General features: G+C 42.6%; 1 long non-coding RNA gene across 1 annotated transcript; it reads right to left on the bottom strand.

Annotated features, from left to right (window-relative positions):
- Window positions 1–7,710: 7,710 nt before the first annotated feature.
- Window positions 7,711–20,670, bottom strand: LOC308474733. The gene is made up of 3 exons (XR_013984906.1): window positions 19,864–20,670; window positions 19,099–19,158; window positions 7,711–7,867 (listed from the first exon to the last, which is right to left on the bottom strand). It is a non-coding gene; the product is annotated as an uncharacterized lncRNA (long non-coding RNA).
- Between the last annotated feature and the right edge of the window lie 231 nt (window positions 20,671–20,901).

Genomic DNA, 20,901 nt, shown 5'->3' with positions numbered 1-20,901 from the left:
ACCAACATTGGTTAGTTTTGGGTGCCACCCAAAAATATTCCCCCTTCTCCAGCTGTTTTGATTAAATAGCTCAGGCACTAGAATATGATCGCTGAAAGGTGGAGAATCATAGAATCATAGAATCATAGAATCATAGAGTTGGAAGAGACCACAAGGGCCATCGAGTCCAACCCCCTGCCAAGCAGGAAACACCATCAGAGCACTCCTGACATATGGTTGTCAAGCCTCTGCTTAAAGACCTCCAAAGAAGGAGACTCCACCACACTCCTTGGCAGCAAATTCCACTGTTGAACAGCTCTTACTGTCAGGAAGTTCTTCCTAATGTTTAGGTGGAATCTTCTTTCTTGTAGTTTGGATCCATTGCTCCGTGTCCGCTTCTCTGGAGCAGCAGAAAACAACCTTTCTCCCTCCTCTATGTGACATCCTTTTATATATTTGAACATGGCTATCATATCACCCCTTAACCTCCTCTTCTCCAGGCTAAACATGCCCAGCTCCCTTAGCCGTTCCTCATAAGGCATCGTTTCCAGGCCTTTGACCATTTTGGTTGCCCTCCTCTGGACACGTTCCAGTTTGTCAGTGTCCTTCTTGAACTGTGGTGCCCAGAACTGGACACAGTACTCCAGGTGAGGTCTGACCAGAGCAGAATACAGTGGCACTATTACTTCCCTTGATCTAGATGCTATACTCCTATTGATGCAGCCCAGAACTGCATTGGCTTTTTTAGCTGCCGCGTCACACTGTTGGCTCATGTCAAGTTTGTGGTCAACCAAGACTCCTAGATCCTTTTCACATGTACTGCTCTCAAGCCAGGTGTCACCCATCTTGTATTTGTGCCTCTCATTTTTTTTGCCCAAGTGCAATACTTTACATTTCTCCCTGTTAAAATTCATCTTGTTTGTTTTGGCCCAGTTCTCTAATCTGTCAAGGTCGTTTTGAAGTGTGATCCTGTCCTCTGGGGTGTTAGCCACCCCTCCCAATTTGGTGTCATCTGCAAATTTGATCAGGATGCCCTTGAGTCCATCATCCAAGTCGTTGATAAAGATGTTGAATAAGACCGGGCCCAAGACAGAACCCTGTGGCACCCCACTAGTCACTCTTCTCCAGGATGAAGAGGAACCATTGATGAGCACCCTTTGGGTTCGGTCAGTCAGCCAGTTACAAATCCACTGAGTGGTAGCATAGTCAAGACCACATTTTACCAGCTTCTTTACAAGAATATTATGAGGCACCTTGTCAAATGCCTTGCTGAAATCAAGGTAGGCTACATCCACTGCGTTCCCTTCATCTACCAGGCTTGTAATTCTGTCAAAAATTACAAAAATTCTGTCAAAAATGCCGGGTCTTATACAGGGATGATTAATTGATTTTATGTCAATGAACTCTTTGAATGTTTTTACCCACCCTCCGCTTCTTTTATGATGAAAGGTAGGATATGTATTGTAGAAATAAATAAAAATTAAATAGATAAAGCCTTTTCAGTGGTGGTAGACTGGCATCCCCAGAGAGGCTTGCCTGACGCCCAAGCTAGGGCCCTTTCGGTGCTGGGTGAATATCTTCTTTTTGTGCTCAGAGGAATGGTTGAGACTCCTCCTTTATATATATATATAACAAACCGCCTTCCAGTAACATGGAAACCAGAACTTTGGACACACATGCTTCTCTCCACCGTTTACCCAGATAGCAACACTCAAGGACTGTGCTAAGCAAGAATGATGAGGTGTAAACTGAGGAGAAAGTGCAACCTAAGAAAAGTTTCAGGGGCCAGACACAGAGGTCTGGAGGGCCACATGTGAACCCTAAATCTGAGGTCCTCCCCCCATCAGGTACTTCAGGTTTTGTCCTAAAATCCTTCTGGATTATATGCTGGTTTTCATTGTTTAAGATACTGTGTTTTAACCTGTTTTTAATTATTACTTTCTTGCTATTTGGAGGGTACTGCTGGTATTTTTGCTTCTGTGATTTATTAAACTTTTGCTTTTATCTTCTTCAATGTGAATTGCATTTTTTGTTTTTGTTTCTATAAACTGTCCAGAAAGCCAGTGTAGTTTAGTAAAAAGGTAAAGGTAAAGGACCCCTGGACAGTTAAGTCCAGTCAAAGGTGAGTATGGGGTTGCAGCGCTCATCTTGCTTTCAGGCCGAGGGAGCCGGCATTTGTCCACAGACAGTTTTCCGGGTCATGTGGCCAGCATGACTAAACTGCTTCTCGTGCAACAGAACACCATGACAGAAACCAGAGCACACAGAAATGCTGTTTACCTTCCCGCTGCAGCGGTACCTATTTATCTACTTGTACTGGCGTGCTTTCAAACTGCTAAGCTGGCAGGAGCTGAGACAGAGCAACGGGAGCTCACTCTGTCACAGGGATTCGAACTGCTGACCTTCTTGGGCAAGCCCAAGAGGCTCAGTGGTTTAGACCACAGCGCCACCCGTGTCCCACTTGTAGTTTAGTGTAGCATAGTGGTTAGAGTAATGGGACTAGGACCTGGGAAGCCGGGGTTCAAATCTCCACTTAGCTATTAAACTCACCGGATAATGTTTGGCCAGTCACTGTCTCTCAGCCTAAGCTACCTTACAGGGTCATTGTGAGGGGGGGAAATGGGAGGTGAAGAACCATGTGTGCCACTTTCAGCTCCACAGATAAAAGAAGCCCAGCATACTCTTCAGAGTTTAGGGGGGAATAAAAAAAAGATTAAATATTTGTTCTTTCAAATGATCTAAAACAAAATATATTGGGGAGCTTTTCTATCTTGAAATCCTACTTCCTGACCTTACCCTTCCTGACCATGGTACAAAGTCCTTACACTCTTTGAGAAACTTCCAGACCACCCCAAGCCAAACTGATTTTGCCATCTTACTCACAGAAGCTGGACTTTGTCAACATGTTGTGACCTGACCTTTTCTCTTCAGCAGCTAGAATGTCAGGGTTTTTGCTTTGTTTGTTTGCTTGGGGACTTTGCAGCAGATCAGCCGAGGAAAAGACTTAAACCACTCGTGTCATGTTTTTAAGCCTATAATATCTCTGAGTAAGGAGCACAAATGTGCTGTTGCATTCACGTTCTGCAGGCATCTGGCTGGCCACTGTGAGAAGAGGATGCTCTCCAGGAAGTTTGCAAGCTGGGCTTAAACGTTGGAACCAATAGGAGGGTTCCCTGCCCCCCAAAAAATCTAACTACGGGTGTGTGTGTGATGCATTTCTTTCCTGCACCCTTCCTACCCTCCTGTTGGGATGTGTCCAAGGGAACGGGGGCAATTTGCAGGCCCCCAGCTGGCTCCAGCCCACCAGCTGGCTGCCGGGCGAACTCCGGTCCTTGGAGCAGCATCAAAACAGCGGCACACAACTTCTGAAGCCTTTGGAAGCTTGAGCACGCCTCAATCAGCAGAGTGAATAACACGCAACAGAAGTGGCAGACAGAGGCATATGTAAAACGCATTTACAAGAAGTTTATTCAGCATAGATCAAGACAAAGAAAACATGTCTGCTCTCCTTCATGTCTAACAGCAGGATGCACTGAGCAAAAGCAATACACAAACGGAAGTTCCCAGCGAGCTGTGCTGGAATGTAAACAGACATGTGACTTACAACAATCCACATATCCTACCACCTCCATCTTCCAACCCTCCACATTTACACTGGGTAAAAGTCTGTTAGACCAGCAAAGAGGGACCCCCCCCCCAAAAAAAGCTAATTAAGTGTTGGACCAAATTTTTGGCAGCAGTCACAGCATATGGGGAGGGTACTGCTGACCCTCCCTCCCTCTGCCATGTAGCCTTTTTTTCTCCCCACCAAGTTTCCAAACGGCAAATAGGCTTTCCAAGTGTCCTATTGGGTGCAATCTGAGGTGGTTCCTTGCTGCGGTGCTGCAGGGAGGTGTGGTGAGAGAGGACAATGCAGACCAGATGGGGAGGTATCTCAGTCCACATCCAGCCCACAGGTTGGCAGTTCTCCACCCCTGGCTTACAGGCAGTCCCTCTCTGGTATTTCATGCAAGCCACTGGTTTTCGGCATCATGGCTAGCATCACCATCACCATCATCATAAATTTTATTTATACCCCACCCTCCCCAGCCAAGGCCAGGCTCAGGGCAGCTAACAACCAATAATAAAAGCAAGTTGATTGAAATACAACATTAAAACATTAAAATGCAGCCTCATCACAGGAGGAGAAAGGAAAAAAGAAAGAGGGGGAGGGAATCAAATTGATTCCAAGCCAAGGCCAGGCGGAACAACTCTGTCTTACTGGCCCTGCGGAAAGAAATCTGATCCTGCAGGGCCCTGGTCTCATGAGACAGAGTGTTCCACCAGGCCGGAGCCAGTGTTGAGAAGGCCCTGGCTCTGGTTGAGGCTAATCAGAATTCCTTAGGGCCTGGGACCTGTAGGGTGTTGCTATTTATGGAGGACCTTAAGGTCCTCTGTGGGGCATATTGGGAGAGGCGGTCCCATAGGTACGAGGGTCCTTGACCGTGAAGGGCTTTAAAGGTCAAAAGCAGCACCTTAAATCTGACCCTGTACTCCACCGGGAGCCAGTGCAGCTGGAAAAGCACTGGGTGAATATGCTCCCATGGCAGAGACCCTGTGAGGAGCCTCGCTGCTGCATTCTGCACCTGCTGGAGTTTCTGGGACAGCTTCAAGGGCAGCCCCGCGTAGAGCGAATTACAGTAGTCCAACCTGGAGGTGACCGTCGCATGGATAACTGTGGCCAGGTCGGGGCGGGAAAGGTAAGGGACCAACTGTAAGACCATAGTAAGACCATCGGAGATGTAAAATACACAAAGCTTGCTGGTCCACAACTTCTTGTTTCTGTGCTGCAGAGAGAAACTCTGAAATAAAAGTTGGTTTCCATGGGAAAGCAGGAAAAGTCCATTGCAGCTTCATTTTCCACTTATTATTGGATGCTGATGGCACATCCAAATCTGGGATGAACCATCTAATTTCCGGCGATACGAAGAAGCCCCACTGCCAAGCTCATTTAATCTTTAGAAAAAGCAGGGTTTTATCAGCTTCACTAACAACTTCTTTTTTGGGCACAATATACTCACGTGGCTCGATTGTGCCAAACACCCGTCTCCCCTAGTTATGTACTAGACATCGCTTAACGGGAACAGCTAGCATCCAGCAGTGATGTTGGATAATCAATCGTGTCTTCAAGGATAAAAATAAGCCGGACCAAATCTATGGTTTCTTCTTGCTTCCAGTGTGTTTGGGAAACACTGTTAATGAAAAATGAGGCGGATGTCCCCATTGCACATTTTTGGATTACGGTTTGGTGCCATCAATCTGAAGCCTAATGAAACAAAGACCACCTACAGGGGAAGGATATTGTGTCCATCTGACAAACAGCATCCGACTCACTAGCTGGTTGCAAAGATGCAAGCTGGCATTAGCTGAGAAATTTCCTGCTTCTGATCAGGCGTAGCAAGCAAAGTCCCAAACTTTCCCCCATCTACTTCCTGTGGGGAATTCAAAAGGGAAACTCACTGTTAGCACAACAGGGGGAAACCTATGACCTCCCACATGTCGTTGGACTCCAACTCGCATAAGCCCCAACCAGCTTGTCTGGTAGTCAGTGATGATGGGAGATGTAATCCAGAAACATTTGGAGGGCCAGATTCCCCATCTCTCTGCTCTACAGTCTCTGTGTGAAATAAGGTCCAGAGAATGGGGCAGCTCTTTCTATGCTTGAGTAATGCTCAAAGTGGAAGATCCAGTAGAACTGGGAATGTCTCTTTGAAACCCTGGAGAACCACTGCCAGTGCAGAAAAAACTTAGCTAGATAGACCAAGGATCTGAAGCAATTATTATTATTATATTTATTATTTATTATTTGTACCCCGCCTTTCTGGCTGGGTTTCCCGAGCCACTCTGGGCGGCTTCCAACAAAACACTAAAATACAATAATCTATTAAACATTGAAAGCTTCCCTAAACAGGGCTGCCTTCAGATGTCTTCTAAAAGTTTGGTAGTTATTTTTGTCTTTGACACCTGGTGGGAGGGCGTTCCACAGGGCGGGTGCCACTACCAAGAAGGCCCTCTGCCTGGTTCCCTGTAACTTGGCTTCTCATAGCGAAGGGAACCACCAGAAGGCCCTCGGCGCTGGACCTCAGTGTCCGGGCAGAACGATGGAGGTGGAGACGCTCCTTCAGGTATACTGGACCGAGTCCGTTTAGGGCTTTAAAGGTCAGCACCAACACTTTGAATTGTGCTCGGAAACGTACTGGAGCCAGTGTAGGTCTTTCAAGACCGGTGTTATATGGTCTTGGCAGCCACACCCAGTCACCAGTCTAGCTGCCGCATTCTGGATTAGTTGTAGTTTCCGGGTCACTTTCAAAGGTAGCCCCATGTAGAGCGCATTGCAGTAGTCCAAGCGGGAGATAACTAGAGCATGCACCAGTCTGCGGGCAGCATGGCGAGACAGTCTGCGGGCAGGTAGGGTCTGTGTACCAGATGGAGCTGGTAAACAGCTGCCCTGGACACAGAATTGACCTGTGCCTCCATGGACAGCTGTGAGTCCAGAATGACTCCCAGGCTGCATACCTGGTCCCTCAGAGGCCTTAAAAACTTCCCTAAACGGGGCTGCCTTCAGATGTCTTCTAAAAGTCAGATAGTTGTTTATTTCTTTGACATCTGATGGGAGGGCAACTTCCTATGTTCCCATATATGTTTTCACTGCCAGTTCTGAAGTTCTGGTTAAGTTCTGGTTAAGTTCTGAAGACCTCACTACCTTCTCAGTAGTGGCTCTGTCCCTATGTTCCTCTTTTGGTTTGTTACTGTCATTCCTGCTGGACTCAATGGCCCTTAATGTGATCGAGCAGGGCTTTTCTTAAAACGATTGCTTTACAGATTAAGAAACAGGTTGCTGCTGCTGTTTTTTTTTAAAAAGGTATGGATATTTCACAATGAAAGCTTCAGAAAGAGGTGGAAGTGAGCCGCAGTTGGCTTATCATCAAATCAGTTATTGCATATGTTACTACTGTGGAAATTCTAATTTTGGTGTTTTACGGCAATTTTACAGCATTGTATTTTGGAAACACAATGCTTATTGCTATTGTTAACATTGTAAGAATTTTTTTTTTTTTTAAGAATCATAGCAAAAAATAAAAATCCTAAAATACAGATGTCCAATACTGCATCAAATTAATATTCTAAGAAAGCTCAGTGAAACAGAAATGTTTTCAGCGGTGGTAACTGCAATATTGCTGGTGCACCAGGGAAAAGTCAAGACACTTGGCATTTTCAGCAGGGAGTTCATTTGCTTCTGCACCTTAGTAGCACTGCTAGAATTTCCAGAATATTACTGCTTGTAAGGGTACTTCTAGGTTACCTGTTTATTGAGCATTAACCCTTGATACATTTTCAGGGAGATTTAATGAGCATTTGATCTAATCTGCAGAGACGTCAGACGAAATTGCAGGAAAGCAAGTATTATCCCGTACTTCCAGTCCCTCTCCATATCACAAAAACTCTGAGCTTTGGGACAAGGTGCTTTGTTGTACAAAACCTCCCAGGCTGCTGTAATTGTGCAACCTGAATTTCTTGGTATATGACTGCATCCCATCCAAAAACAGTCTGGCTGTGTATAGAATAGATTTATGAAAGATTTAGAAAACTTAGCAATTAGAATATTTGTGTGAGATTGTATGGGAAAAATACGGAATAACAGATACAATGTTGCTTAAAATGTATATAGGAAGTGCAGTGTAAGCGATGGAAGTCAATCAATGAAATTTTATTATTGAGATATTTGTAGAATAAATTTGGAAGAAATTCTTCCAACTTTGCTTCTTCTTCTTCTCTTTATTTTTTCTTTTTCTTTCTTCTTCTCTTCCTTTTTTCTCTTTTGTTCTTTTTTTTACATATGTGCGCTTATCTGAAATATATATGTATGTATGTATTTGCAATATTTTGCTTATATTTTGTAATAATTATGTTAAATAGATTAAACAAACAAACAAACAAAAACAGTCTAGAAGTGCCCTGATTTAACAGGGAGAAGACAATGCGAAATTACGGTTCGTATTATTTGGGTCTCTTGCCATCGCTAGACACGATGGCAAACTCTTTCTGCTGGCGCTGTGAAAACGACCACTGCTGTTTTAAGTTTTTGCCTGACACACCATGTTATAGCTGTTTAGAAATCCGCTCCGCATCCACACAATACTAGGTTGTGCATCAACGTTATGGTTTTCATAGTCAGTTTTTTTTTCCAGGTTCCTGACAGCCTCAACCCCAGCACATCCTACTGAATTGGTCCACCTGTATGAACAATACTTAGGATTTATGCTTAGCAGGTGCAGGATTGTTTTGGGCTTCCTCGGTGTTGATGCCTGCTGCAGAGGGGATGCTGGGGTTGCTACTGCTTATTGTAGACCCTGTATCATTCGCCAATACATAAGAAAGTTTCCGGCTGACTTTGACTGCCATACTGTTTGTTTTTTTTAAAAAAATGTAATTAAATTTTTAAAATGAGATCTTTATGGTGTGGCTCTCCACAAAAAAACTGGCACCTCTCCCTGTGCATAGACACACTCCCACCAAAGTGCCAATTCCGTCTATGAGAAGCGCATGATTGGTAAATGAAACATGCTTTAGATTTGTAATTGTACGTATTTGTTTACTGAATTTATACCCATTAGAAGTGCATGACTGGTAAATGAAACATGCTTTAGATTTGTAATTGTACATAAAATGAAAGGGTTTAAGGTCAATGAGAAGGAGGAGGATTGGTTTGAGAAAATATTGAATTATTTGGGCTGGTTTGAACAATTTGGGGCAATTAAATTGTTAAAAGTTAAATAAACCTTGTGGAGGGAAGGGTGTTAAGGTATATAGAATTGTACATATGGTTGATTTGAATATGTTATTATTGGTTATGTATACCCAGTGTATCAGCCGCCTGGGGGTTTTCACTGTTTGTTTTCACTGTTTGTGTTTTGGGTTGTTGGTAAAAAAAATAAATTAAAAAAAAAGATTTGTAATTGTACGTATTTGTTTCTTGAATTTATACCCTGTCCTTTATCATCAAATGATACTGGGGTGGGTCACCATAAACACGTAACAAATAAAACAAGATTAGAAGTCTCGATATACAACCCAATAAGACGACTCCAACACTCCACTGTTAATCAAAATGCCTGGCAGAAGAGGAAGCTTCTTAGTTGGCACTGAAAACTATTCAATGTAGTATGCTTGTTTATGAATGGGATTTATACCTTGCCATTCATCCTAAGGTCACAAGGCTACATCAATGAAGATAACAGCAAAGGGCCATATTCACCTAACTGGTCCCATGTAAGACGGTCACCTGCCAGGGATTCATAAGCTGTGGTTCCTGCCTTCCAGGGGGTTGGAATAAATGACCTTTGGGGTCCCTTCCAACTCTACAGTTCCATTATTCTAAGAACTTCTGCGAGCAAAATGGGGCCAATTGTATTTGCTGGATTGATTTCCATTCTAGACATGGGATGAATAAGCAAACATTTCCTGCAGGACTTGATCTGCTTCCGCAGGGCCTGTAAGACAGAGCTATTCTGCCTGGCCTTCAATTTGAATTAGCCTGATCCTCTATTCCCTTTCCTCTTCTATGAAGGAACCCTTTCTGGGACCCCACATTTAAATTCTTCCCTGGTCTCCTTGCTGGCCCTAGGAGGACCAACTTGGCCAGTTAGCTCTGGTCTACTTCAGTGTCTACTGACTGGGTTTTTTCTCTTTTCCCAAAATGACCCTGAATTTTTGAATTTTATTGATATTGATGCTGCATTTTATGTTGTATTCTATGCTGTTTTAAAGTCACATTTTAATCAATGTTTTATATTTGCTGTTAGCCACCCTGAGCTTGGTTTTTAAACTGGGAAGGGTGGGGTATAAATAAAAATTTATTTATTTATTTATTTATTTATTTCCACTCCTGTTTCTGTTGGAATCTTCCAACATCCTCAGCTATTCCTTTTAGATGATTCTTTTTTCTTTCTTTTCTTTTTTTTGTCGTACTATGTTTATTGAATATTGCCTTTGTTGGTCACCTTGAATGCTTGTTCAAGCGAACAGAAAAGGATATATCAAGAACTCTGGCCAAAAGTTTCAATATAAGGAATAATTCCTACTCAAGAGTTGAAATGAAAAACGTGTGTATTCTGCTAAGAATAACAGTTTGAAGCTAGTAGTAGATTTAAACACAACGTATAAGTATGATAGTTTTAAAGTAATGGTAAGTTTGGATACAACGTTTAAGTGCAGAAATAATGTCGTTTCAAATATACAATGATATAGTACAAAGGTACATGAAATACCAGTGCACAACAATTGTTTTATACAAGTCTCAATAGCAGTCAAAAAGAGTCCACATTATATAAAATTAGAATAAAGAATAAAGAATGAAGGATCAAATGGGGCCAAAAAGGAGTATCCGGAGTGTGAATCAGATGTACGGCTCAGTGGTGGTAACCAGGACAGGGCCCTGTTTCGGAGTACACGCCTTCTTCAGCTCGGTTTTTTGACGACTATAAATCTGTTGGAAGTCTGTATCATTTAGTTCTTTTATGTTTCTATTTCGACATGCGTCTTAGATAATTGCATCCAAGTTTTCTTGCGTTTCTCTGTGCGTTTTCAAGCGAACAGGGCATAAATACCCGGAAGGGAGCTTTATTAAAGCAGGAACAGGAAACAAGCATCTTTGAGCATTTGGTGACATGTAGTGGAAATATACTGGGGAGCTGAAATGGGCCCAGAACTTAGTAACTAAGTCCACCAACCTTTTGAATCAACCCTATCAACTCTATCCCCATGGCATGCAAAGTATGCAGGAACTTGACGGTTTCTGAGTGAAACTTTGAATGGGGAGCCTTGTTCACTATGACGGACTTTTGTAAGTCAATAGAAAAAAAGTTTGCTGGATTCTTGTTAATGTTCTATGTGTCCTTTTTTGGATAACTCTTGTGCCAGAAAAAATACCTCTGCTGCTTACATCGTGCACAATCTATATGACTCCTCAGCAATGTTACTAATCACCTTATGCATATTTATGGGTGGGGTGCAATTTGTATATGTGTGTGTGCCTGTAGTTTTACTGCCTTACAATATAGGAGCACTTATCTAACCCCCCCAGATGCTTATGTTGATTATGCTTAGAAGACGAGGGATAAATAAGGAGGTAGAGTTGCCAATTACTGCAAGATGAAATCTATTATCGCTGGAACAACATCCCCACTTTCCACAATCATACCTTTATATTTTACCCATCTCTCGTTTCCTTGTGGGGAAACTAAAGAGGCTCAGCATATGTGTACTGAAAGCTAATGTCAATAGAACATTTAGAGCATGGTGTTGCCAAGCATGTAGGATGAGTTAGGGAGAGGTACCAGAGGAAGCCTCTACTTTTTAAGATGCTGTCTAGAAAAAAAAAAAAGTAGAGACATCACCTTGCCAACAAAGGTCCGTATAGTAAAAGCTATGGTTTTCCCAGTAGTGATGTATGGAAGTGAAAGCTGGACTTTACTCATTTCCTGTTATATCTGTTACATATCCATAAAAAAATTCTACATTTATAGTTTCGCTTAATATTCAAGATTCAATCTAGACCTGTCAGGAGATTTGCATTTTCACAATTTTATTTTAGATTTTCTTTAAATGCCTGTTGTCTTTGTCCATGGACCATAAAGAAGGCTGATCGCCGAAGAATTGATGCTTTTGAATTATGGTGCTGGAGGAGACTCTTGAGAGTCCCATGGACTGCAAGAAGATCAAACCTATCCATTCTGAAGGAAATCAGCCCTGAGTGCTCACTGGAAGGACAGATCGTGAAGCTGAGGCTCCAATACTTTGGCCACCTCATGAGAAGAGAAGACTCCCTGGAAAAGACCCTGACGTTGGGAAAGATGGAGGGCACAAGGAGAAGGGGACGACAGATGACGAGATGGTTGGATAGTGTTTGCGAAGCTACCAGCATGAGTTTGACCAAACTGCAGGAGGCAGTGGAAGACAGGGGTGCCTGGTGTACTCTGGTCCATGGGGTCACGAAGAGTCGGACACAACTAAACGACTAAACAACAACAACCAGAGGAAGCAGGTATTAGGTGGAGAAATGTCCAAGCAAATCAGCCCCTACAATGAGAGCAAAGAAAGAAAATGATGCCCATTCCCATTTATCAGAACTATCTTCCGTTATAGATGCCGTGCTCCCTGGGAAATTAGTGTTGTCCTTCCAAGTACACGAGATTAATTGGCAGTAATTGAACACAGTTTGGAGGCTAATTATGTAAAAATTGATATTAAAGAATACTACCAAATTGATGGAGTTTAGCAGTTCATATTTAGTTTTACAAATTACATGAGTTGAGAGGCAGCAGTAAGAAACAATAAAAATCCACTGAGAGCTGCTAAAGCAAATTAAGGTTTACTAGTCCTTTGAAAGACAAATGATCCAAGCGCTTGTAATGTAGGGAGGGCAGTAAAAATTGTTCCTGACATTTACTATAGATTTAAAATATCAAATGGTCGCAGATGCCATATGTTGAACACATTTCATTTCCCCCCCCTCCCCTTTGAGGGTAAATGCTGCTTTATTCCAAAGGACAGCAAGGAAGGAAGAAATCTGAGACAAGAACTTCTGGATCCAGGTTTCTGGTGCTGCAGCAGAAATATCTTAAAGATCAATGGTTTTCAAACCATGTGTCGAGGAAAGCTGGGGTTCCTCCAGAATTTATCAGGGGTTCTCCAACAAGAAAGTGAATAAGAATGGAGTAGTATCTCTGAGGGAGGGACCTTGGCTCAATGGCAGAACAGAAGCTCTCCCAGCGTCAGTCTCTAACATCTCCCATTTTTAAGAATGGGAGGTGACAAGAAAGAACACCAGATAAACACGAGCAGTCAGAGTCATTGTTAGCTGGCAGAGATATTAAGTTCTGTCCGTTTGACTTTTTTTACAAAATTGCTGCTTGCTTGGTTTTTTAAAAAAAATAATAATTGTTGGCCTGTTTTAGTGTGCTGTATGTTAAACTTGCGCTCCTTTTTCTTTATACTTGCAAACCACCTGGGAATCAACGTTGATGGAGTGGAACATAATTACTGGTAGGTGCTCTCCCAGGTCCCAAATGCTGGCATTTCCCACCATTCCTCTAATTCCTTGAAAAAGACCATTCCAACTCTCATCAGCCCTGGCCAGCATAAACTAGAGAGCCATAGGTTTCCCATCCATGATTTAAACTAAGGTATCATGCTATTATCTACCATATAGGAGAGAGAAATTGAGAGAGGTGCTATCACCTGCCATATGGAAAATTGCTATTACTTATTTTTATAACAGCCTGAATCGCTGGCTAAAGAATAGAAGTTGTCAGCTGGGCTCATTCAGTGCACCCTATGCATCTATGCTCAGGCAGTTATATCTCCCCTAGGTACAGGGACCCCTGACCATTAGGTCCAGTCGTGGCCAACTCTGGGATTGCAGCGCTCATCTCGCTTTAATGGCCGAGGGAGCCGGCGTACAGCTTCCGGGTCATGTGGCCAGCATGACTAAGCCGCTTCTGGCGAACCAGAACAGCACACGGAAACGCCGTTTACCTTCCTGGCGGAGCTATTTATCTACTTGCACTTTGACGTGCTTTCGAACTGCTAGGTTGAAAGGAGCAGGGACCGAGCAATGGGAGCTCACCCCGTCGCGGGGATTCGAACCGCTGACCTTCTGATCGGCAAGTCCTAGGCTCTGTGGTTTAACCACAGTGCCACCTGCGTCCCTATATATCTTCCCCACCTGTCCACATGTAAGGAATTGTGAGCTGCAGGAAGGTATGACATGGGTACAGCACAGTCACAGACTGAGATTAAGATTAAACCCATGAGCACAGCTCACATTGACCCCAAGGGCCATACTTAACAGAAACTCAATGGGGAAGTGGTTGTCCCATTACGGCTCGGTTGAGCACATAAGGAGAGCTGGATGGAAATAGCTTCTGGAAGTGATCTCAAGTTACTGGTCAGTGCAGTTGTTATGCAGGCAGGGGCATCAGCCAGTCCTGTGTCAGGAACCAAGTGGAAAACACTGGTGGACAGAGACAGGCACTTCAGCACCCTGGACAGAGACAGGGAGTAGGTTACTTGTTCATAAGAATGTAAGAAGACTACTCTTGTGCTTGAATCCTACTTGCATGCTTTCCCCAGGCATCCGGTTGGTCACTAAGAGAACAAGGTGCTGGACTAGATGGGCCATTGGCCTGATCCAGCAGGCTTTTTGTGTTTTTATAAACATGTATCACAATACTCCAGCACTGCAGGAGGTCAGACTCGATAATCCAACTCTACAATTCTAAGTCCCTAATCAAAATGCAACACCGTTACATCACATCAAAGCATTTCATTGTGTGACAAAAACACATAATACAGCCATCAGAATAATTCATCTACATGTACACTACATAAAACTGTACATTCATGCTACACAAAATTAATTTAGTTCAGTTGGTAGAACATGAGATTCTTATGGGTCATGGGTTTGAGCCCCACATTGGGCAAAATATTCCTGCATTGCATGGGGTTGGGCTTGATGACTGCCGTGGTCCACTCCAACTCTACAAATTCTATGATTCCATGATACACAAACTCCATATACACCTCCCAAAACAATCTCCTTGCACCCACCACATCACTCCATTCACTCAATTCTTGCTTCAGTTAAACACTCCAATAATGAATAACAATAACAAGGAACCCAAAAGAAAAGATAGGCAAGGACTGGAAGGTGTTTAAAGGATATTTGCAAAATCATATTGAAAAATCAGAACTCCTATTAGAATAAATAAGTCCCGTTATAAATACTGAAATACTAAATAAGATGGATAACAATGTGTAACAGAAAAAGAAGCAGAAAGTTGGTTTAAAAGTGTGTGAAAGAAAGTAATAGAAGTGGAAAGAAATTGCAATTGAGTAGATTGGAAGTCTAACACAAGGATAGGGTGAGGGGTGAAGGATGGTGGTGGGAAAAGGAAATATGTGTGGGATTGAGGGTGGGTATGTATGAATATTTTTAAGGACTGTATGAAATGTATGTTTGTATATTCGCAATATGTCTGTATTAATGTTGAATTATTTTAATAAATTAAAATTTATTAAAAAAACAAAAAACTAACCAATAATTTGGTGCAGTAAAATTGTGCCACTGGCCCTCCTGATCTGCCTGGCCCTTCTCCTGATCTATCAGAGTCATGACTGAGGTAGACAACACAACAGAGATGTGTTATGAGTTTCTTTTTGTACTTGTATTGATTTGTCTTCTGTGGATCCCCTGTAACTTAAGAGAATATTCTGGGCCCAGTATTTACTGGGTGCAATGAGGGCTATTGAGTCTAACCAGCACACCATACAAACTGTTTGTGTATGTCTCTACAGGGGAAGATCAGTGACAGCAGACAAGCAAATCTGGAAGAAATGATCTTGGTTAAACAGTATGTGGGCAAAGGGGATGTCACTGAATGCAAGTTGCATTCCTTCCTTGCCGTAGGTCTAGGAGTGCTTCCTACATCCAACAGTGTCCTCATATGGTGAGATTCCTTACCCACACCACCACCAGAAACCAATGACATGTAAGGTGGGCACTGAAACTCACCATCTCACAGAGGGTGGTAGCCAAATAAATTAACTGCACTAGCAGAATAACTTCGGCTTGCAAAACAGAAGTTTCCCTCCTCTCCTCCCCCTGGGCAAATCTGCCCCAGGTAGTTGTGGGGACTCCCCAAACAAATGTAGGGAGTATGGAGGGGAAGGGGGAGGAAGAAAGTCCCATCGTGTAAGCAGAAGTTGTCCTGCTCTTCAAGGAGTTACTTAGTGATACTTTGGATGCAATCCAATGTTTTGTCATGTTTTTAAGTGCTCCTAGGGGGAAGTAGAGGAACAATATTTCTAGAGTTCAATAAAGGTCTGTATAGCTGAGTGGCTAAGCAAATGTCATACCTACACAAGACTGCAGAATCAGGCCTTTGCAAACTCCAGGTCATGCAAAACTTGTCTGAAACTGTGGCAAGCTGCTGCCAGTCAGTGTGGACAACATGGAGCTGGATAGACAAATGGTGTGACTTTGTATAAGGCAGCTTCTCATGTTCCTTTCAGGGAGTATATTCACTATTACAGCCATGCCCAGCTTTGGTACTAGTGAAGGAATCAAGTCTGAAAACTAATGGTATAGAAGAAAGATAATTACTTTATTTAATAAAAGCCTCAGCGACATGCTTTTTAAATTAAAAAAGAAACAAATATTAGAAGTTTTAATAAAAGAATACAATGCACAGTTGAATAAAAGATCTGTTACGGGTAGACAATTTTTGCCTACTAAAGTAGCTGGAAATTTTACTGCTAGCAAAAACTGGATGATGGCTTTTATTGGCATGAGATGTAGGACAAAGAAAAACTAACGAAGTTATAGGTCCCAGCACTCTAGGAAAAGTACATGTGCCATGTAAAAACTCCATGGATGCAGAGAGAGAAAGCAAAAGCCAAGTCTGACCAGATGGTAAAATTGGATGTTACTGAATGACGTCATAGAACAGACTGATCTGTATAATGAAACCAAGCAAGCCAAAAGTTTTTTTAGAGTCTAGGAAGACATGAATGGAAGTGGTGCATGAAAGAAAAGCACTCTCCTTTGAGAATGCTTTTGAGGAGATCATGTCTAGACTCCAAATGTTAAGAGGCTTTTCCATTTTGAATTCAGACCGAAGACTGTAGCAAGCCAAGCTCTGGGGTAAATATGCTGAATTCTGTGCTTCCTTCCAACAACCACTTTCGTGAAGCAATTTAGGAGCGTATCTGAAAGGGGCATCTGGAGACTGTCGGTTGAGTCTATCGGTGTCTACCCATGCAAGGAGTCCAGCCCAACAGGGATGGATCCCTGAAGAACCTATAATGCCTGAGAGAGATGTTCTCTAGCCAGAAAGGCAGGCAACATACAAGTCTAGGGCTTGAACCTAGAACCTCATGGCTGAAAGTCAGACTTTGACTTTGTGTGCCCAGACTCCTCTTCACAGAAGGGGATACAGGTGAGGCATGGTAGGCTGTGAGGCATGGTAGGCTGTGATTGGTAGGCTGTTCGAAGCATCAGGAATGGCTAGGCCAGGCATGTCCAACAGGTCGATCGTGATGGGTAGATCACTGCCTTTTTTTTTTTTTATACTGGATTGCTTGGAAGTTGGACATGCCTGGGATAGGCTATTACCGGTAGTTCTTGCCTGGTCGAGAGAAGTGTCTTAGTCCTGGCGCCAGATATCACAGTCCTTTGATCTGAAGGACTCAGTCTAGCTGACCAGGGCCTTTGCCTGCTCCCGGCAGGTAAATCTTGCTAGTCCAAAGCACACAGCCAAAGAAAAAGCAGTGGAAAGTCAGGCAAGAGTTTGATACCAAGGAAAACAAAGCAGGCCCTTACAGAAGAGCAACAGCAACTGCTGCCAAGCCTGCCATTAGCCTTTTCCTGCTTCTTTAAACAGGACTGCTGGGAGTTCACTGGAACCAAACCCGATCCTCCGCAGTTGTCAAGACAATACGTGCCAAAGTGCAAGGCAGGGGGTGAATCTCGATGGCCACAGGAGATGTCAACCAAGTTGCACGACTGTGTGCTAAGACTTTTGTATAGTAACTGCTTTTAGCTTGTGCTAAACTCCGCTCAACCCACATTCCCAGTTTGTTCCACTTTGGCTGTGTGAATGGATCAGCTTGCAAGTCAGCAATATATCTAATAACAATAGGCTTATAGTGCAATAACAATGGTGCTTTTGTCGAATCAGCAACCCAGCACTTTCCATCCCAAGGTTCTTTCTATCAGGTTGCCCTTCTCAAAACATACCATCAGTATCTTCTTCTTCTTCTTCTTTTTAATATTGTGGTTTAGTTAGAAGCCTCTTTATTTTTTAAGACTTATTTTACTGTAGCATTATCACAGCTTAATTTTCATGCAGTTTAATCACATTGGGTTATAAACTAAAATATCTCGGTACTTATGGTAGCATCTAGTGGAACCTACCCATTTGCTCCTTTTAGTACCCCTGACTCATCATCTTACTCTATATTCATTCATCAGTGTTTTAACAACCGTTCTAAAAAATGTGATGTGATAGATAATTTGTCTAAACATGCTTGGCTTTATATTCTCTCTCTCTCTCTCTCTCTCTCTCTCTCTCTGTGTGTGTGTGTGTGTGTATGCACAAAGCCATTGGGGCAGCATGCTTACTAGGAAGTCAATCCCACTAAACTCAGTGGGGACCTACTTCAGAGTAGGAATCAACTGCAATTCTTTTCATTCTGTAGCAGTTTCCAGCTTTGTAGTTCTTCCATTTATCCTGAAAACAACCCTAGGAGGTCGATTGTGCTTAGAGCCTGAGCTGTCCAAGACCACCCCCAGCTGAGAAGGGCTTTCTGGCTGAGCGAGGCCTGGAAAAAGAAAAACTCCTACATCTAAAAAAAGTGAACACACAATCCACCACACCGCAGGGTCACGGACTTCATCACACAATCCATTTTTTCCCTAAATAGATCTTCAGAGAGAGAGAAAATGCATTCAAAACACCATCATTTGAAATGCTGCCACAGTCTCACCTCCTTCCATCAGACAAAGGGGAAAGGGATCATTTATTCCAGTCCCCCCCCCCCCCCCCCACTTTCAGGCTGAGCACTGGGAACAGTTCAAATCTAGGAGTTCCTTCACTGCCTTCTCTCCCGATTCCCAGAAATTATCTTCCTCTCTTTCTTGGGAAGGGGAATAGCTCAATAGCACAGCATGAGCTTTGCATGCAGAAGGTCCTAGGTTCAAAATCCGGCATCTCCAGATAGCTTTCCAGGTCTGAAATCCTAGAGAGTCACTAGAGTAAACTTTGGCCTCTTGTTGTTGAGGGTCTGCGGCTCCCACCACCCCTTGACCACTGAGGATCTCCCCTGAGCCATTTGAAGCTAGATCCCTAGATTATGATATTGGTTACACCTTGCTCAAACAGTTACCTGGGATGCACATGCCATAGGGAGAACTGGGGGAAGAACTAAACAAAACATTTGCAAGTGGATTCTATTTCTGCATTGATGATTCTTTGAAAAGCCTACGTAAGTATAGAGACAAAGGAATTCAAAAGCTACCTGGAGAGTTCTGGCAAATGAAAGAATAAAACTTGAAGATTGGAATGCTGAATTTTAAACCTGGATGAGAGAAAATCACTTTAGTCTGATAACCGGATTACGTAGAACAAAAAAAGGAGAGGAAAATTAAGAACTGAAGAGCATAAAATTAAGGTGGAATGCAATTTGAACAGTAAGTACATGATGCAGGCTTTTATATTCATCTCCCCCTCCCAGTGTCCAACTAATTAAAATTACAGTCAAAATGAAAGAGACCAAACTTGTAAATATCTTTTTGCTAATGATGTTGTCTTTTTAATCATCTTCGCATTCAAAGACTTTTCTTTATTCATTTAGAGCTTTACAAATCAAAAATTGTTTTGCTCCATTTCTTAAAATGTTTTCTCTTAAGCTATGAATTTGGAATTTTTCATTTGATTTTCTGGGTTTTTACAACTACCCTTGTGAAATCATGTATTGTATCAATTCACGGGATCTTATTTTTGCTGCAGAATATATTTTGTACATGATAATGGGATTTAATTCAAGCAACCTTATTCATTTAGGAAGGTCAATCCATCTGCTCATATTATTCATATTTAGGATGCACTTTACATAAAAATACAACAATCACAACCCAGTATTTTATCTGAACTACATTTATCATACATATACGCACAATGTGTTGAAAAAACAATGCTGATATGCTACTGGAATACTGTAACATTATTAAGAATTATATCACACATGTGAAGTAATGAATAGACAGAAACTCATTTCACTTACAATGCTCCTTGTCCAAAGTCTTCTCCAGGTATAGATTGGAACGGGGAAACCTTATTTTAGCCCAATACTCATATCCCTGGGCTTCTACTGAAGAAAGGGTGGGACAGAAGTGCAATAAATAAAATTATTTTTGTCACCCACACATTCCAGTTTCTGGTTTCTTAAACTGCAGTGCCCTGAACTGGACACAGTATGCAAGAATGAGGTCTTACCAAAGCAGAATAGAGTGTTACCTTTACTTTTCATGATCTGGACGCTAAACAGTGATACCTTTGTTGTTGAACTTACTCCATTCTGGGAGTCCGTTCAAATCCTGGAACGGTTCGGAAACAAAGGCGGGGCTTCTGATTGGCTACAGAAGCTTCCTGCACTCAATCGGAAGCCACGGAAGCCATGTCGGCCGTTTGGCTTCCCAAAAAACGTTCGCAAACCAGGACACTCACTTCTGTGTTTGCAGTTTTCGGGAGCTGATTTGTTCCGACAAATAAGCCGTTCAACAGCCAAGGTACCACTGTACTTCTGTTGATGCAACCTAGAACTGCATTAGCCTCAATAGGTAAACTAATATCAGTGTACTGGAAGAAGCAAAGGTCACCAGTGTCAAAGCAATGATTCTTCAGCATCAGCTTTGTTGGACTGGTCATGTTGTGCAGATGCCTGATTATCATCTTCCAAAGCAGCTACTCTTTTCCGAACTTAAAAATGGAAAGCATAATGCTGGTGGTCAACAAAAGAGGTTTAAAGACTGTCTCAAGGCAATTTTTTAAAAAATGTAGTATAAACACCAACAATTGGGAAATACTTGCCTGCGAGGACGCAAGGGAGAAACGTGCTAAGAGGAAGACACGCTTGGCAAATCCACACCGTGATCAACTTCCGCCCGGAAACCAATGTCCCCACTGTGGAAGGACATGTGGATCCAGAATTGGCCTCCACAGGCACTTATGGACTCATTGTTTAAACCTTGTTTATGGAAGACAATCTTACTCGGCTACAAGTGATCGCCAAAGAAGAAGAATAGCAACCACATCACCCTGC

The sequence above is a fragment of the Podarcis pityusensis genome (genome assembly GCF_964106645.2).
Source record: "Podarcis pityusensis genome assembly, chromosome: 3".
Classification (NCBI taxonomy): Eukaryota; Metazoa; Chordata; class Lepidosauria; order Squamata; family Lacertidae; genus Podarcis; species Podarcis pityusensis.
The sequence above is the reverse complement of the archived record's forward strand: the minus strand, read 5'-3'. Positions and strand labels throughout refer to the sequence as shown.